Source organism: Micropterus dolomieu, linkage group LG01 (assembly GCF_021292245.1).
Source record: "Micropterus dolomieu isolate WLL.071019.BEF.003 ecotype Adirondacks linkage group LG01, ASM2129224v1, whole genome shotgun sequence".
Taxonomy (NCBI): Eukaryota; Metazoa; Chordata; class Actinopteri; order Centrarchiformes; family Centrarchidae; genus Micropterus; species Micropterus dolomieu.
The window spans coordinates 26,766,625-26,772,624 of NC_060150.1; positions in this window are offsets into that span (position 1 = coordinate 26,766,625).

Sequence of the window (6,000 nt, forward strand, 5' to 3'; positions counted from 1 at the left end):
AATCAGCATAGGCCCGCCATGACACTGGACTGCACTGGAGACTGGACCAGGTGCTCGGGTTCACAAAGTTATTTATTAACCAAGATTAGCATTCAAATTTATTCTGCTGCCACAGCTGCCATTCCCACGGTCATCTCACAGTTGGTGCATATACGGTGTTTATCATCTCTCTGCCTCGCATGTTTTCTGCCCCCCCCCCCACCCACCCACCCTTCCATTTGCGTAGATTGAAAGTCCCAAATAAACAAAAGTAGAGAAGTCATGAATTCAAACAGTTCTCACACCAGATGAGTTCATGAGCAACTATACATATTAAAATGCTGTGTTGACAGCCAGACAGCCACAGTCATGGGACATTAAGTCCTACTTTTGTAACATGTCTTCATACTGATAAATAATTTGTCTCTGAACTTTCAAATCCACTGTTAATTTATAAATAAAATCCCTGTCACACGTCTTCTGATGTGTATGTAAGCTGTCAGTTATTGCAATAAGGCCACCTCCACATGCAACAACCCGGAATCCATATGGGTGATATTTTCACACTTGTAGGATTGAACCTGTGGAACAGCTTTTCGTAACCTACGTACAATAGCGTGCAGAACAATAACATGGCAGGCTTCAAAGCAATCCCACTGACTATCCAAGGAAACCCATTTCTCTTCAAATCAGTATGCACACAAACATTTTACAAACAAAATTTGACTTCCTTTGAAAAATATATCATCAGGTTTGACAAATAAACCCACATGGGTAAACAGGTGAACCTATCCCTTGTGTGAAAGCATTGACTGTGGTGATTGCCAATTTGCATGAGTGACTTGAGGTGTCTAAACAGTGAGGAAATAGAGCGCTACCTATTATAATGTGGTATTGATACCACTGCCTTGTGTTCCTCCTCTGATCGCAAAGAAACACCTTTCATCTTTTGTCAGGGCACACAATGCTGCTTGTATTGTTGTGGGGGTTTTTGTAGCAGGAAGGCTGAAATGATGAGATGTTCCAATGTGCCATTGTATGTTTTTCTGCCAAGTTTCCATATGTAGCTGACAAATGACTACACGGGCCTCAATCGCTGCAAGAGACCATTCTCTGGGCACCGCAATTTCTCTTTTTACATATTCTGGAAATGCAATCTGATGCAAGAAAGAATAATAATGCTCTTGCCTTGGGGCAGTGTGCTCTGCAGTATCACAGTGCATATCGCAGAAGGAGCATCCAACTGCCTTTCACCATCTCTCCCAGTAAATGACAGTTGAGACCTTGCCCATGGAAAATGCCATGCAGACAGGGATTACAGAGGGAGAAGAGGAGAATAGGGTCTTAGGTGTGCCACACAAAATAAGACCCGGGTTGCATGGAACCAGAATTTACCTTTAAGACTTACAACATTTGCACAATTTCTAAATAATATTATGGGAATAAATCAATATCAAAGCCTGCCATGAACACACAGGTGTTGGCCAATTGACAGCAACCTTGGAACTCGATTGTTTGAATAATGCACCGACCACATAATATCACTGCACTATGAACCTGTACATTAAGCTGGTAATAGGTGAAGTGGAGGCTGTTAGCTCCCTCTCCTCCTCCACAGCTCACGCAGTTGCTCATAAACCACTTCCTCCAGTTTGTAACTGGAAATAGCTGTCTACATGTTGACCTTGCCATGCTCCATTGATTTGGGTACTCGAGGCTCAGGCTGTCTGCATTTATTAAGATCTGAAGCGGATTGGGGGGTTGGTTTGAGTTGACGGGTCTGACACCAGACACCAGGTACCTTCCCCTGATGCTCTCAGGTCTTCTGACACAAGTCTAATAGGCTGTGACAGGCTCTCTGAATGGAAAATGTTAATGACCAAGTATGCTAGCAAGATGTTACTAGCGCTAGCTGATATTAACAAAGGGTTGGGGGCTGGGAGGGTTTCTAAAAAGTGACACTCTTCACAGGATGTGAGAGATGAAGCTGAACAAAGGGAAACACAATATGATCTGAGAGAAGAAAAGAGATGTATGTCTGTGTATCAAGTATTTGCAGGAGACATAACATTATAAGGTGCATTTAGTCAATTTTAGGAGGCATTTAAATGCGCATTTCTGATCAGTACATATTCCATGCAGCAAACAGATCAACTTTGAAAGCAATAGACTTACAATATTGATAGTAACACACAGTCATTTCAGTTATTTCTAGTGGTAGAGACTGCAGATACATTTAATAATAGTTTTAATGCATTCATCATGAAGTTGCTGATCAGTTTGGCCAAACAGTTACATTTATTTTGACTTCCTAAAGTGCTAACCCTTGTATGTCTACTACAGGCAACCTTGAAATCAAAATGTTAAAAGCTCTCCCTTGATAAAACCAAAAATTTAATTTGGGACTTAAAAAAAACAAATGACTCTCTAAAAGAGGAGAAATGAATGCAGTGAGACCAAATGTCAACTAGCATTTATCATAGTTTTGTGAAAAGATAACAGAATAAGCTGATTTACTTTTTGATTTATCCTTGCTCACCACCTCACTCTTCATTTAGTCCTATGCATAATTTCAGGAATTTTGAAATGACAAAGTTAACTCTATTCAAGAAGAAATGAGGAAATTACTTGAGTGTTTCATTCATTTTTAGCATAATTTCAGCAAAATGGAATTCTGGTAAAATTTGCAAAGAGGACTTGCACATGCTCTTGGGCTTCTAATCAAATTGTACACTTCAACACACCAAATACACCGCTCTCTCCAGCTCACAAGTGACCTTAAAACAGCTAACTACAATCACTTCAACAAAATACACAGAATTAGACATCATATTCAGTACATACACCGTTATTTAAATCCATTTTCTAGGCAGCTTCCCACTGAGTAAGAGTTATTCTTTTGTTCTGATATAGACTCAGTAAGGAGTCCACCTTGTTGCAGGGAAAGAATGTTTGAATTAAAAGCAGTCAATGAGAAAATGAGGGGTCAAATGAAAGATGCAAAAGCTTGTGGCAGATTCGTGTTGGTTTTTGTGTTGTGTGAGGCTTGATGGTTGATGGATGGTTGAGTCAGATATGGGTTGAAGTGCTACGGTTTAGACCACATTTTCTGGACACCAAATCAAATCCTGTGTCACATATTTTGTTGGACTTGTTTATTGGTCATTTTGATAGTCATTGATAAACCTAGTCTGGCTATGAGTACATTTTGCTTTGTTGCTTACTGTTGCTGCTGAACCTTTAAATTGCAACCTTACCAGGTGTTCCTTCAATGGATTGTTTCATTTGCAAAATCAGAATCAATTTTATTGGCTGTAGTGTGTTGCCAAGGACCTTGACTCCAGTTCTTAGTAGCTCTCAGTATATTTAAACACAGGTCACAGAACACATTTACAAGACAATACAGAAACATACATGCTGCTAAACAAAGATCTAAAGGTGAACATCTATAAGCAAACTTAAACATATAGCTATTATATTATACAGGCTAGTGCTGGACAACAAACTACAGATCAGTTAGTCACTGTGGACTGTATGTACAGGGTTGTGGTAAATGTAGTATATGGAAGGCAATGATTACCAGATTAAAAACTGTATGGAAAATAAGTTAGCATACCAACCACTCCAATGTTCTAAAGGAAGCTTCTATACTTCCCATCTCAATCATCCAGTCCATTCATACTCCTCAAGTACATCACCCTGGGATCATTCAAATCTTGTGTAATTCCATGAGTTGTAACAGAACACATAAAACTTTTTTCAGAAAGGTTATAGTAGCATATCTGTGTTGGGTACAGTTGTATGACTGTTAAGTTTGAAATGCATTGGAAAAGAAAAGTGAATGCTGTATTGTATGCTGAGAAAGTAAAGTCATCATCTATTATGATCTCTCTTTGTCTCTTGGTTCTTTCACTTTTGTGAATTTTCTTTTTTGTGTTTGAATCTGGTTCCAAAAGATTACCGCTTGCTAAGCCCAAACAGGAAATCTTTCACATGAAAGGATACTGCTGTTCTAGGCTGTTCTCTGGTTATGAATCAGGCAAAGGCACCTGTTGATTCACACGCTGTCTGATTTGGCCTTTTGCCTCAACTGAAAAGTCTGTCACACAGGGCCTGTGTGCCAAATCAGAAAATTAAATTGTGCTGAAATGTTTATTTTTTCCAAAGAAACCTATGATAAATGAATTTTATGGTAATCTATATATAAAGACGGGGATAAAAATGTACTATTAAAGTACTGCTGTTGCTACTGTAAGAAAGTAGCTGCTCTTGTTTTTTGGGGGAAAAAATGTTTTTGAGAACAGTGTGCAGCTAATCATACACAAGAGTTTCCTGGTTCCATGCACTCATGCTATTTCAGGCATCGAGTGTCCATTTATCTCTCTACTGCCTAATAGCCACGCTCTATTGATTTTCCCTCCAAACATCTGTCCTATTTGTATGTTCTCATCAAATATCTGCTGAGGACTTTTTCCGAGATGAGACAGAGCAAGGCATGCAGCCATAACAACAAGCCCCCATCAATGTACCTACAAGTAGATGGATAAAGTAAACGGGGACCACAGGGTAAAATGGAAATAACCATGAAATAAAGGAGTTTAAATCACAACCAGTGTTACTTCTGGGTTGAGAGCGGTCTCTGCAATCAGTCTTAATTTGGCTGGGGCCTGTACCGAAGCAGGCTAGGCCCCATATTACCAAGGTAACTAATTTCTATTATCTTCAAACAGCTGAGAGAGAGGGTGGGGTGTGTGTGTGTGTGTGTGTGTGAAGGTGGGGGTGGGTTAGGTTAAGCCCAAGCTTGGACAGCATCTGTAATTGGGATAGGCTAATATTTCCCAAAGGTAAAGACAAAGTGCCTTTTGTTCTTTTTGTTAGGTACTGTGTTTTCATTATTTACAATCCAATCCAATCCAATAAGAACGACAAGACAGTGAAAATGGCTATTTTATAACAACTAGGGCCTTTATAAATCCATTTTAAGGTGTGATAGCATACATGTCCAATTCCATCATCATTCAAAAGCTGAAATGTGAAATTTATGGAATAATAACTACGAATATGCACCAGCCTGAATGCTTGAGAGCTTTGGGCAATTTTAGCTTTAATGGCTATTTTTGTAAAAAGGCACACGTGGACTGCACAATAGGTTGGATAACCTAGGAAGAAATTACAAAGCTCTGGTACTTCTAACAATTGGTCTCTTCAATCTTTTTAAGCATTTTTCTTATGTCCTTTATGTTCTTTCTTGCCACCATTTTCCTCTTAGCAGTCAAAATTTGGGGTTTTGTGTGTCATTACTCTAGCATGTGCTTTACTTTAATAGCTTTAATATTTAATACTCCCCCCTCTCCTCACCTGGATAAGAGTATCCAAGTGTTCATGGTGAAAAGATCATTTCACCAACCTGAGGAGACAATTATCCTCTTATTCCCCCGTTTTCTGGGAGTCACAGACAGTGTCAGACTTCGCTAACCAAATTTCCACCTCTCACCCGTGTCTTGTCCTACATATGAACATGACTCCGCTCTCTCAGTAACTGCAGGTTTAGAATGTCACCCAAAACCATGTGGTAGAACAGGGAGAAAGCCAGAGAGTAGGTCTATATGTGGGTTTATTGATGACAGACAAGGTTAGTAAGTGTTTGATTCCATTTAAAAGGTTATGGTAGCAATGTTGGTAATGGAAAGTAAAGGGAATCACTGCCTAAGAGGAGGAAGGAGCCTAAGGGGAGAGGCATGAATCATATAGTAAACGTCTGTGTGTCTTGGAACCTCTGAAACAGCTGTGGAGCAGCTCATAAATGCACCATAGAGACAGGTGCTCCCTAACATGGAAATATAGCTGCCATGCCAAAAGGAGAGGCCCTATTTCATGCGGTGCAGTGGGACAGGGTGGAGGCGAATCACGGTTCATCTCCGCTGACCCTTCTGTCCTTCAAGCCAAAATGGAGGGCGGCCCAGCCACGGATGTCTGGGTTCATCCTTTTGCTGACATTCGGGGGGGGGGGGGGGGGGTAAT